At 42.8% G+C, this 12,355-nt stretch overlaps 1 pseudogene; it reads left to right on the top strand.

Moving 5' to 3' along the window:
- The first annotated feature begins 9,273 nt into the window (after positions 1-9,273).
- LOC138196822 (general transcription factor II-I repeat domain-containing protein 2-like) lies at positions 9,274-11,363 on the top strand (annotated as a pseudogene).
- Positions 11,364-12,355: the final 992 nt, after the last annotated feature.

Genomic DNA, 12,355 nt, shown 5'->3' with positions numbered 1-12,355 from the left:
AGAGGGACTGAAGATCCCCCCTCCCCTCCCCCACTCCTCCTCCTCTCTCTCTCCCGGTCTCTCTCGCTCTCTTTCTGTCTCTCTCTTTCCCTCTCTCTCTCTCTCTCTCCCGCTCTCTCTTTCAATTCAGTTCAATTTAATTCTCTTTTAATTCTCTGACATGACATTTGGTTTCAACATAAGCATGAATTCTTCCGTAAATAGTAGATTACAAATATTAAAGTGATAAAATAATAAAAGAAAGAAGGAAAATTCATAAAGTCTTATAATTTTCAAATATTTCTTGCTTTGTGACACTAAAGTTTTCTGTCCGTCTCTGAACCCCCCCCCCCCCCCCGTTCTCTGTCTTTATCTGCATAGAGTTACAGAGCCAGCCATGTGCCTAAAATATCACTGCCAAACAATTGTGCCAAGAATGTGCTCCTGCGTGCGCACTCACACACACATTACCCCCCCCCCACACACACACACAAAGAGGAAATACTTTGCTCAACACAAACCTATAACAATAACCTATATATACCCTCTCTACATGTTCGTTTACTGCCATGTTAACATCAGACGCATGACGATGACATTAAACATACTTAAACTAACTTGTAGTTCTACATGCACATTAATATTGTTTGTGTTCTGGCTGTGTGTCTATTTTAAATACATGCATTTTGGTGTTTCCGCCAACACCCAGACATGTCATCAGCAGATCTAGAACATTATTCTGACAGCAGCAGTCTAATTATTTTGGTGCATTAAGCTTTGTTGAACTACAGGAAAAATATGTATTTACACCCAGTGTATGAAATATATGTTGACAAGAGTAGCAGTTGTAGAGTATGAAGCAGCGTCTGACAGGTGTCGGACACTGCCCCTTTAATAATGGCTCCTCTTTAGCATTTGGATATCCAAAGTCATTCTAAAACTCCAATTTCCTTTGACATCTGAGCCACAGCTCAGATAGCTCTGTAGGACAAAGGGAAACCTCGATCTGTATTTGACGATAGGTCTGTGTTTGTGTGTGTGTGTGTGTGCAGCAGTCCATGCCCATGATGGATGTGCACAGACATCGGTGCTGACATACAACTAGTGTCCCACGTCTGTCCATATTTAGTTCCAAAGAGTACAAGCAGTGAGGTGTAGCTGGTTATCTGTCTGTCTGCATGTCTTCTGTGTGACTCAGTCAGCTGTACAGCTGAGACACTCCTGCTGTAACAACGTACAGTGGAAACACTCAGTGTGACCTAACAGGTTCTCAGACAACTGTTCATGTTAATGCAGAAACTATCAGCTCATCTGATACAACTTTAATGTTAGAAAACTGTGCTTTCCTCTTCAGTTTTACTTTGAAATAGGCTGCTGCTCTACCTAAAAGCTTTAATTGGAGAGGTTGCTGTTACCATAGCAACATCACCCATTCCAGATTTGTACATGGTTGGGAGACAAACCGAAGAGAAGAAATGACTGCTGTTCAGGCAGTTGGTCTTGAGAAAGGCAGACTGACTGTTTGGTGTAATGCTGTTCATACTCTTTAAAAACAGTTTAGATCTTCTTGGTTGGTTTGAACGGACTCGTTGGGTCAGTAGAGGTGTCACTTCAGAGGGCTCTGGGAAAATAACTCAAGGATGTACACACAAAGCTAGATCTGTTTGTATATCAAATCTAGTTTAGCTCATGCTAACCTGATCTAGTGAAAGCTAAATAGCTTTTGGTGGATGACATGTAACAACCAATTAGGACTTGGCAGAGGCGCTCGTAGCTAGCTTTCATCATCTTCCTCAGAGGATGTTGTCTAGTTATCAGATTTCTAAAATCTCTTCTCAATGATGATGGCATAACATTTCCTTTTGAAAGCTTTTAGACTTCAATCAATCAGTCAAAATTAGGTCAACTCTGCACCCTCTAAAATAGCTAAAACCCTTCTTAGCACTCACTCATACATAGCACAGACATTTTAATAATTTCATCATTATTCTCACATCATCAACACACCAGGACTGCTGGCAACCCCGTTCCCATGGCAACAACTGAAGTGAACTGGAGTGTTTTAGCTGCTCCAGTCTAAAGATAGAGCCCTTATAAAAACAACAGTTGGGCAGCAATAATTTTCAACAAAGACAGAGGAAGAGGAGCTGCAGCAGAAACTGAATGACATCACCATGGACATTATCTCAGAAAATCACAATTTACAGAATGGTTCATCACATGACTACCTGTAGTCATTATTTTACTCATGTAGTAATGTTAATATTTGTCAATTCACGAATATGAAACATAGCAAGACGAGTCAGAGTAACTGCACTTTCAAAATATTGACACACAACTAAATGAACTGAATCACCATTTGATACAATTGTCCATATTCAAGGAAACAATCCACATGTGACTGGTTTATCTGCTCGATATATGATAGGCGGCTCAGCCCATGCCAATTTGTACTTTTTTAATTAAAACTAGTGGACGGATGATGGCGCCGTGCCAGTGGCAGCCTGTTGCAGCAGCTCCCCGAGTTTGTTTTTGATTTAAAAAGCCTATAGAATTTAATAATGAGCTGAAAGTAGAACTGAGGCTGTTGTTGTCCACGTCAACATGAATGTTAAAGTCTCCCACTATCATCACTTTATCTGAACTCAGCACTAAATCTGATAAAAAGTCAGAATTCAGTTAGAAACTCTGAATAAGGACCAGGTGGGAGATAAACAACATGTCAGGAGTCCTGTTTTGCCCCCGATCTCCTCTCCTCCTGTGTCCCCTCAGTCCCCTGTCTGCTTGTTCTGTGTCCTCCTCTCCTCACCTCCCGTGGCCACGCCCCTCACTGGTCCCAGCAGCTGCAGCCACTCACCCCGGATCACCTCCTGGAGGTGTGCTGCATCTCCCTGATCACCTCCCCGGACTATATGTACCCTGCCCCTGCACTCCTCTGGTTGTCGGTGCATTAGTTAGTCCTCCGTCCATTCTCCGTCCGTCCTGTTCCCGTTCCTCCGGCTCCTGTTCCACCTGCAGAGCTCCCTGTCGGAGTCACCAGTCGGTGGAGTTGCCCTCCCGACTTGGAGGATATAGACTCAGTTTTTTCCAGCGGTCCTGTCCACTGGTCTGCCCGCTGTCCTGCCGGCCGTGTCTCCCTGCATCAGTCGGTTGAGTTGCCCTCCCGACTTGGAAGCAAGTGGACGCTGTAGGTGCCACCTTTTGGTTTGTTTGTTTGTTTGTTTGTTTTTGTTTATGGAAATAAAGACTGCATTTTGGAACCGATACCCGAGTCTGTGAGCCTGCATTTGGGTCCTGGTAAACACCGCCTCCCAACACAACAAATAGAATCGGTTTCTCTGCTTTCCAGTTTGGGTGCGAATTGGCTCCAAACTGGACAGTCTGGAAAAGGTGGTGGAGAGAAGGTCGCTGAAGAAATTATTATCCATATTGGATAATCCTGACCACCCTCTCCACCTTCTGCAGGGACAGAGGAGGACATTCTCCAAAAGACTCCTCCAGCTGCTGTTAAAAGGACAGATACAGGATATCATTCCTGCCCACTGCAATAAGACTGTACAATAACTCGCCTCTGGCCAAATCCATCACACAACAATGACACAGTTGGTTGTTTGTTTTCTTGTTTGTTTAAATCCTTGCACTATTGTTAGTTAGTTTAATTTAATTTTATTGTATATATTGGGCATTATTATATTTAATATTTTTACTCTGTTTTATTTTTCCTGTGTCTATAATGCTGCTGTAATAAAAAAAAAAATTACCATGGGATTAATAAAGTAACTATCGGTGTCAATATCAATATGAAGTTCCTTTGGTGTCCTCATCAGAATCACTCAGTCATCATGAAAATGTTGCAGAATAATTCAACTCTGAGGTCTTATTATAAATGGCCAAACATTTACACACATATCAGTACAATAAGTCTCTTGAAATGTGTTTCCTTCATTTTATAAAAAAAAATTTCATTGGATGTACGTGATTTTGGCATGTCCCACACACTGCTCTGCTAACTACAGTGTGTAATAAGTGGTTAAATGATACTAAATAAAAAATGGTTTCATATGGTTTTATTGTACACAAGTTATTTGATAAAATGAGTCATTTTGATTATGTATATTCTATTTTCATAATCATATTGAACATTTTGCATGTGACCCTGAAATTGCTGTCCACCCTGTCATTATAAGATAATTGCCCCTTTAAGAAACCCTCTGATGTTTTCAATGACATTACTACCACCATTTTGTCTTTCTTCAATGGAGGCTGAAACAGTGGCTAGTTGCAGAGTAAGTATTTACACTTATATTTTGTAATTTTCATCATATTATGTGTAGTTGGATGTTGTCAAGCTCAACATGTCCACTCTGTCTGTGAAATATCAATTAATATAAAAACCTTTCAGAAATTCAAAATATATTTGTTAAACAGTACACAGTCACCTTGCTAACTGAATCATGTTGCTAACTGAAGGTCCACCATGTGCTCATTAAATGCTAACCCTAACCCTAACCCTGTTAGGGTGGACATGGTTCGTGACAGGAAGGACATGCGCATAGTTTATGCCACATACTGATATTGTTACACATATTACAACAGCTATTACACACATTTTATAACAGTACATGCTATACATAGTAGGAGTGGACAATATGGACTTTTTTGGTGATATCGGTATCAGCAAGCCTAGTTTGATAAGGCAAGCCTAGTTTACCTAGACCGCCAATTAAAGTGTGTAAGGGAACATTTTGAATTGTCTTTTTCAAGGAATGAGCTCAAAATGAGCTGAGATAGCAAGGAGATATCGGGAACGTCGTGATGCTGACCCGGACAAAAAAAGAAAGTACCTTGAGAAAGAGAGGGACAAATGGACTAAAGACAGAGAGACTGGAAAGAAGAAGGGTGTCATTGAGCTCAGTGAGAGAGAGAAGAGGGCAAAAAGTCAAGCCAGAGCCAGAAACAGGGCCAGTGCTTTGCTACAGTCAGACACACCACCCAACTCCCCTGCAGCTCCTGGAAATCAGCCTGAGCCAGGGCCCTCCAGGTTAGATCATTGGAAGTTTAGCTGACGAGACTTATTAGGAAGTTTATATTTATTTGAAGGACAATTATCAACTGTTTATGTCACCCATAAAATGACATAAAACTAACTCGCTAAAATCTTACTAAAGATCCTTACAAATATTTTGTGTTTCAGGCAACGGCGTCAAGGGGAAAGCATTCGAAGGAGTTCGAAGAGGATCAAAACCAGTCTGTTTAACTGGTAATTTCCCCCTACATGGGAAAAGGACCTCCGACATTTTTTTTTACATCATTTCCTTTAGATTTATTGCATTTATGAGGCCATTCAATGATATTTCACAATGTGTCAACCCTGTCATGTCATTGTCCACCCTGTCATTTTCATGTTTAATGAAAATAAACAAATTATTTTCACAAGTTAGCAAAACCTTTTGTGTGATTCCTTTATAAACAAATGATGGCCAAATAGTATTGTTTGAAAGTATGACGAGATATCTTTGTTGTTAGATTTTATTTAGAAAAGAAAGTGCAACTCTCGCAGATTTTATTTTGGAAATGGGGAAGTCTCAAAGGCACCTTTATGGTGATATTGACTCAGATAGATAATCTATCTATCTATCTATCTATTCAAACACAATCAGTCCTTGTCAACATTGGCAAAAGATAAAAGGACTCATTAAAACCCTGATCACGTCGTTTGCTGTGCCTGTGTCTGTTTGTCTCGCTAAGAACGAAGGCAAACAAAAACCACGTGACTTCTTTTTGGTTACAACTCATCACTTGTTGGAACTCAAAAATTAAATACTGATGTTCATTATCAAAGAGAAAATCATGGATTCGATGGCAGGACCCGCAGCCGCAGCACCGCTGCTGATTGAACATAAAATAAACAATAATGGAGGTGTGGTGGCGGGGTGTGGTTTGGCTCAGCTGCAGGAGGGACTGATTGGGGGAGTGGTTCAGGGAACGGTGCCTGGAAGAGGCTTCATTAGCACAGCTGCAGGGAATCACTGATTTGTCTCTCCAGATAAAAGCCCTAGCAGGTCATCAGACGGCTCGCACTCCTGAGGACACGGAGCAGCAGGCTGGCTGCGGAGCAGGACCTGTGGCGTATGCTCGATTGCCTGGAAGAACCCATGGTGACGGCAACATGTCTGTCATAGGAGGCTTATTGATTACTAAAAAAAAAAAAAAAAATCCCATTGAGTCCATCTGTCAGGATCCCTGTCTGACCCTGTGTTCTGGCCTTTGTTTCCCCAGACCTCCTCTCCTCATGTGTCCTGTCATTCTTGTGTATTTATTGTTGTTGGCCATGTGCTTGTGTTTTGTTCCGTGTCCTCCTCCGCCCGCCTCCAGTCACCTCCCATGGCCACGCCCTTCATCTGTCTGAGCAGCTGCCACCAATCCAGCTGATCACCACCTGCAGGTTGCTCATCACACTAATCACCTCCCGACACTATATCAACCCTGGTCCTGCAGTCCTGAGGTGTCGGTCCATACTCACCCACAACCTGTCACCAGTGCTACCAGCCATCTGTCCATTCCTGTTCCGTTCCGTGCTGGCGACGTGTCGTGGACTACCACACACTTTATCCTGCCAGCTAACCAGTAACCAAGTATCTAGTCTGCTGCCCTCTGGTGTCGGACCTCGGGAAACCACGTGAGTCGCTCCAGTCTGCTGCCTGCCTCTTTCCCTCTCGACTCGGGAAGAGTAAAGAGAGTGGGGCAAAGACATTAGGCACCAGGGCACCTGTAAAATAAATACTGTTTTGTATCTGAACTTTGAGTCTGTGTCTGCATTTGGGTCCAGTCCAGCCACATCACATGACACCATCAATTTACTTCTCCTTCATATAAAAGAAACACATGCATGTTAAACCTGTGGGATCACAACTTAAACTCCTGATATATACTATTTTAATGTAGTCATTTATCAAATATTAAATATAATCCTATATTCTCAGGGCGTATGTATGTGGAAAAAAAATCCCTTATAGGTAACATCAGTCTTGAAATTGCAGCATATGTCATACATTTCTGTAGGTGTACGCAAATATGTAATCGAATATCTCACTAAGCGTCTATAAATATTTGTTAAGGGACAAAAGCCACGCTAAAACAGTCAAAGTGAAAACAAAGACAAAGAGGAAGAGATAACTTCAGCTAATAGCAGGCCTCTCCTACCATATGACCACGCCACATTCTCTACCATGTCTCTAATAAATGGAAATGTATGGAGCGTCTGGGTGCCTAATGTAAGGCTGCCTGTCTCTCTGAAGAGGCCTCCGTGACACATCCACAGCCTCCCACCCACTCGCATGCTGTCCTGGAACAGAAACTATTTGTGCAGCTATGAGACACGACAAAGCAGAAGCCCTTTCAATCAGAGTTGAAGGTGTGAATTCCAGGGCCTGTCATCACTTGACATGAAAATAAAAGATTTTTCTTTGAAAGAACTAATGGCATGGGTTTACATATTGACAAAAGGGACATGGCCCTGTCAATAGATTTGTCCAATCTTTGCACTATCTTTAGAGCAAGGGTTAGGTGAGGGGAAGCACGGTCCTCCCCCCAGGCAGGTAACCTAACCCAACCCCACTCCCCCCTGTTGTGGTTTACGTGGACACGTGGCTTTGTCCATGTGGCCGGGGGACGGTCCTGTCCTCCCCGGTGATGAACAGGGATCCAGTCTGGGCTTTGATCCCTGTTCATGGTAAGTATATTTGTTTTTTGTTGGCAAGTATTTTTCAAATCCAAAATAAAAAAATTAATTAAAAAAAATGAAGAGACTTGTGTTTGTCATCTTTGTCAAAAAAAAAATTGAAACAAATTGTCGTTTAGACTTTTGTCAAATCTTCTTCAGGCTTAGGCACGAAATAAAAATAAAGCTGGTGGTAGTTCTTTGGTCTTTGAGTCTTTCTTCTTGCTGTGTGAGTTTGTTTTCTTCTTCAGCCAAAGGGTTAGGGTTATGTTGGAGGAACTGATCCTCCCGTCCGAGTGAACGGACGAGAGGGGATGCATGGTCCATCCCCCGGCAGGTCTCCCACCCCAACCCCTCTCCCTCATATCCCCGTCCACGTCACCGGGGGATCGTCTTGTCCTCCACAGCGATGGACGAGGATCCCTTTTGGGCTCATTCGTCCCTGTTTAAGGTGAGTACCGTACTTTCCGGACTATAAGCCGCTACTTTTTTCCCACGCTTTGAACCTCGCGGCTTAAACAATGACGCGGCTAATTTATGGATTCAACGGGTTTGGAAAGGCTGGACTGCTGCGTGTTGAAGAGGGCAGCATGAGCTCAGTGGGGAATTTGCCTCCGGATGAAAGTAACGAGAGCGACAATGAAAATGATCCAACATTGGATGAAGCAATTCTGAGGCTGCTCAACTCCGACACCGAAGGAGATGACTTCAGTGGTTTCAGTGCACAGGAGGAGGAAGATAGTGACGATGACTTTCTTGGTAGGCTACTGTTTACCACTCATTTTTATTTTTGTTACAAGCCGTGTTTCGTTGAAGACTGTGTAAAGTTCATTTGTTTCAATGTACCGGTCGGCACCTGCGGCTTATAGACATGTGCGTCTTATTTATGTTCAAAATAATTATTTTGTAAAAATTCAGTGGGTGCGGCTTATATTCAAGTGCGCTCAATAGTCCGGAAATTACGGTGTATATATATAATTTTTTATTATTTTTTTTGTTTTGTTTTTGTTTTTTTTAGGGGGAGACAGATCCCTACATGAAATAATAAAATAAAAAGAGACAAGATTGTCTTTTTTCAGCAGATCAAATTTGCGAGGAGGGGACAGGGGTTGCTTCTGCATCTGCTCCTTTTGTAGAGTCTCCCTGTCCTGCGGGGGCGGGCCTTGTGGAGCATCTTGTCCATTGACAGATTGCCCTGCCTGTCTTTGAGACTCTGTAATTTATGCATTTACGGGGGTGGCCAGCTCTTGGAGGAGTCTTTGCTTTTTGCCTTTTCTGGAATGCTTTACAGCACATGTGTCAAACTCAAGGCCCGCGGGCCAGATGTGGCCCGCCACGTCATTTTATGTGGCCCGCGAGTGCTTAATTGGTCTTTAAAAAAAGGTTGTCTTAAAATAGGTCTATGTTGCTTTAAATCGTGCATTGACCATAAACTACATTTCCCACAATGCATGGCGATTATGTTACCCGCGAAGTGACGGCATCCCGCCACTAGATCGCAGTGTCCACATCAGTGTTTAATTAATGCGACAAGTGAGATTGAGCAGATTGAGAAATATCCACAAATGATCCCAAAATGTCAAGGAAGCGAAAGATTGATGCAGATGGAAGGCTGTTTCATGAAAGATGGGAAGGCGAATATATGTTTGTGCTTCAAGGAGAAAAACCGGTATGTCTAGTGTGTTATGAGGCGGTGTCGGTCATCAAAGAGTACAATCTACGTCGGCATTTTGACACCAAACACAGAGCCAAGTATGCTAAATTTAGCCTTCAAGAAAAACAACAAATTGCCAAAGAATTAAAAGGCAAACTGCGATCGCAACAGAATGTGTTCACAAAAGCCACCACCAAAAACGATTCGGCAGTGAAAGCTAGCTTTATTGTGGCTGAAGAAATCGCCCGCGCTTCCAAGTCTTTTTCAGAGGGTGCCTTTTTGAAGCAGTGCATGCTGAAGGTGTGTGAGCAGGTGTGTGAGCAGGTGTGCCCTGACCAGATACAGACTTTTAAAAATGTCAGTTTGTCAAGAAACACCATCGCGGACCGAGTCAAGGAGCTAGCAGGAAACCTGTCAACACAGCTGGCCGAAGAGTCACAGTTCCACAGCTTTTTCATTCGCTGTTGATGAAAGCACAGACAACACGGACACTGCACAGCTATCCATTTCTATTAGAGGCGTGAAGTCGGACCTCTCTGTCACCGAGGAGCTCTTGGATGGAGCTGCCATGCATGGGACCACAACGGGACAGGATATTTATGAAGCGGTGGAGAAGTCAGTCAGTAAAGCTGGATTGCCCAGGGAAAAGTTGGTGGGATTAACTACAGATGGTGCACCGGCAATGTGTGGAGGAAAAACGGGCTTGGTTGGATTAATGAAGGAGAAAATGAAAAACTTGAACTGTCACACGCCTCTGATAGCTTATTATTGCTTATTAGCGTATTATACATCAAGAAGCTTTGTGTGGAAAGGTGCTGGGGATGGATAACATAATGACCACAGTAATGAAAACGGTAAACTTCATTCGGGCGCGTGGCCTGAATCACCGCCAGTTCCAGCTATTCTTGCAGGAGATGGACTCGGAGCACAGACCTGCCCTACCATACAGAAGTGTGGTGGCTGAGTAGGAGCAAAATCCTCAAACGAGTTTTTTGAGCTTAGGGAACACATTGCTGTTTTCATGCAGAGTAAAGGAAAACCCTTGTCTGAACTGTCAGATCCAAACTGGCTGTGTGATTTTGCTATCCTGTGTGACATAACGGAGCATCTCGCACAACTGAATCAGAAGCTGCAGGGACGCAAACAAGTCATCACGCAGATGTCCGACATGATCACATGTTTCCAGCGGAAACTTGACCTATGGAAGTGCCGAGTGGAACAGGACAATCTTGCCCACTTTTCTGTTTGTCAGAACATCTCGGCCTCAGTTCCCGGTGTTTTTTCATGTGCCAGGTTGGCTACCAAACTGAGCCGGTTAATGAGTGAGTTTGATCGGCGCTTCTCTGACATTAGAGCACAGCACTCTGGCTTTGCCATCTTTGCCAGTCCTTTCACCACCGATGTCAGCAGTGTGCCCCATCGCCTTCAGCTGGAGTTAATTGAACTTCAAAGCGACAGTGGCCTGAGAGCAAAGTTCCAGGATGCTGCAATCGAAGACTTTTACCGTCTACTGCCCCCTGGTGTGATGCCACAGCTCCGACTTCATGCTGCCCGTGTTCTGTCTATGTTTGGGAGCACCTATCTGTGCGAACAGACGTTTTCAATAATGAATCTAAACAAAACCAAGCACAGATCACGCATCACTGATGACAACCTCCACGCTGTTTTACGGATTGCCACAACACAGGCGCTAAAACCAGACATTGACACACTGGCCAAAGGAAAACGGTGTCATACATCTGGCCAGAAAACAGATAGGTAAGCATTTTTAAAAACCTAATTAAAATATACGGTAATAAAATGCATTTCAACCAAGAATAAGAATAGTTAAATTGAGTGCAATTTAATGATTGTGCTTGCATTTTGTTTTGTGTTTATTGTTTTCAGAACATGATCAATGGATGAGGATGGTGGAGAGGGGATCCACTTGGTGTGTTCAAGGACAGGCAGTATATCCTCATCATTTTCAACTCATAGTTGTGAACTGAGACAACCCTTTTTTTTGTTATTTTCAGTTTATTACATATACTACTTTATGTGTAGCAATGTATTTGTTGTTTACAGGTTTATGCGTTAATGCAGACAAATGTTTACTCCTGCAAGGCTGTGTGCAGCCATTTATTTTTGTAAAATGCTACATCTGTCACACATGTTCTTAGCAGCTGGTTGGTTGTATGTTATTCTGACCCTCTCGACTGTGTCAAAAATGTTTTAAACAAAGTTAATATCATAACTTGTGTTTTGATCATATTTTTCTTTATTTACTTGAATAGTTTGATCGTTGATCAATGGAGTAATGTGGGTTTCTTAACCTGAAAATGTAAAGGATTATTGTTATAGTAACAGAGCAATAAGCTATGCAAATGCATATGTAATATTTGTAACTTCAATAAGTAATAAATACAGAAAGTTATTTAACAATATGTTACGGAGTAGTTACATTTATTATACATTATATTTGGTTACATTTATACTGTTTTACAGTTACATCTGGCCCTTTGAGGGCAACCATTATGCTGATGTGGCCCTCGGTGAAAATGCGTTTGACACCCCTGCTTTACAGTTTGTAATTAAGTTCTCTAATTAAATGGACCACTGTTTGTATTTTTTTTAAATATAGGGATCTGTTATCAATATTCCTGATTTTAGGTTTAGGGCCAGGGGTTCCCAGGTTAGGGTTAGGTTCAGGTTTAGGATATGGGAACTGATCCCCCCATCCGAACGAACGGATGAAGGGTGGAGCACGGGCCTTCCTCCAGGTGGGTCTCCCAGTCCAATCCCACTCCCCCCTGTTGTGCGTTTCGTGCCCGTAATTTGTCTGAGGCCTGGCCGGGGGACGGTTTCGTCCCTTCCGGTGGCTGACAAGGGTCCAATCATATTGAGCTGTGCTCATGGTAGTTGGGGAGGGAGAAAAGGGGTTTTATTCCAAAGGAATAAAGGGGAGAAAAATAAAATTTGTGTAAGTGGGGTGGGTGAAAGAAATTTGGGGAAGAAGTAAAGTA

This window comes from Embiotoca jacksoni, unplaced genomic scaffold, assembly GCF_022577435.1.
Source record: "Embiotoca jacksoni isolate LCO1_2020_lvr unplaced genomic scaffold, fEmbJac1.0.p SCAF_133, whole genome shotgun sequence".
Classification (NCBI taxonomy): Eukaryota; Metazoa; Chordata; class Actinopteri; family Embiotocidae; genus Embiotoca; species Embiotoca jacksoni.
This window is presented reverse-complemented; position numbering and strand designations above follow the sequence as displayed.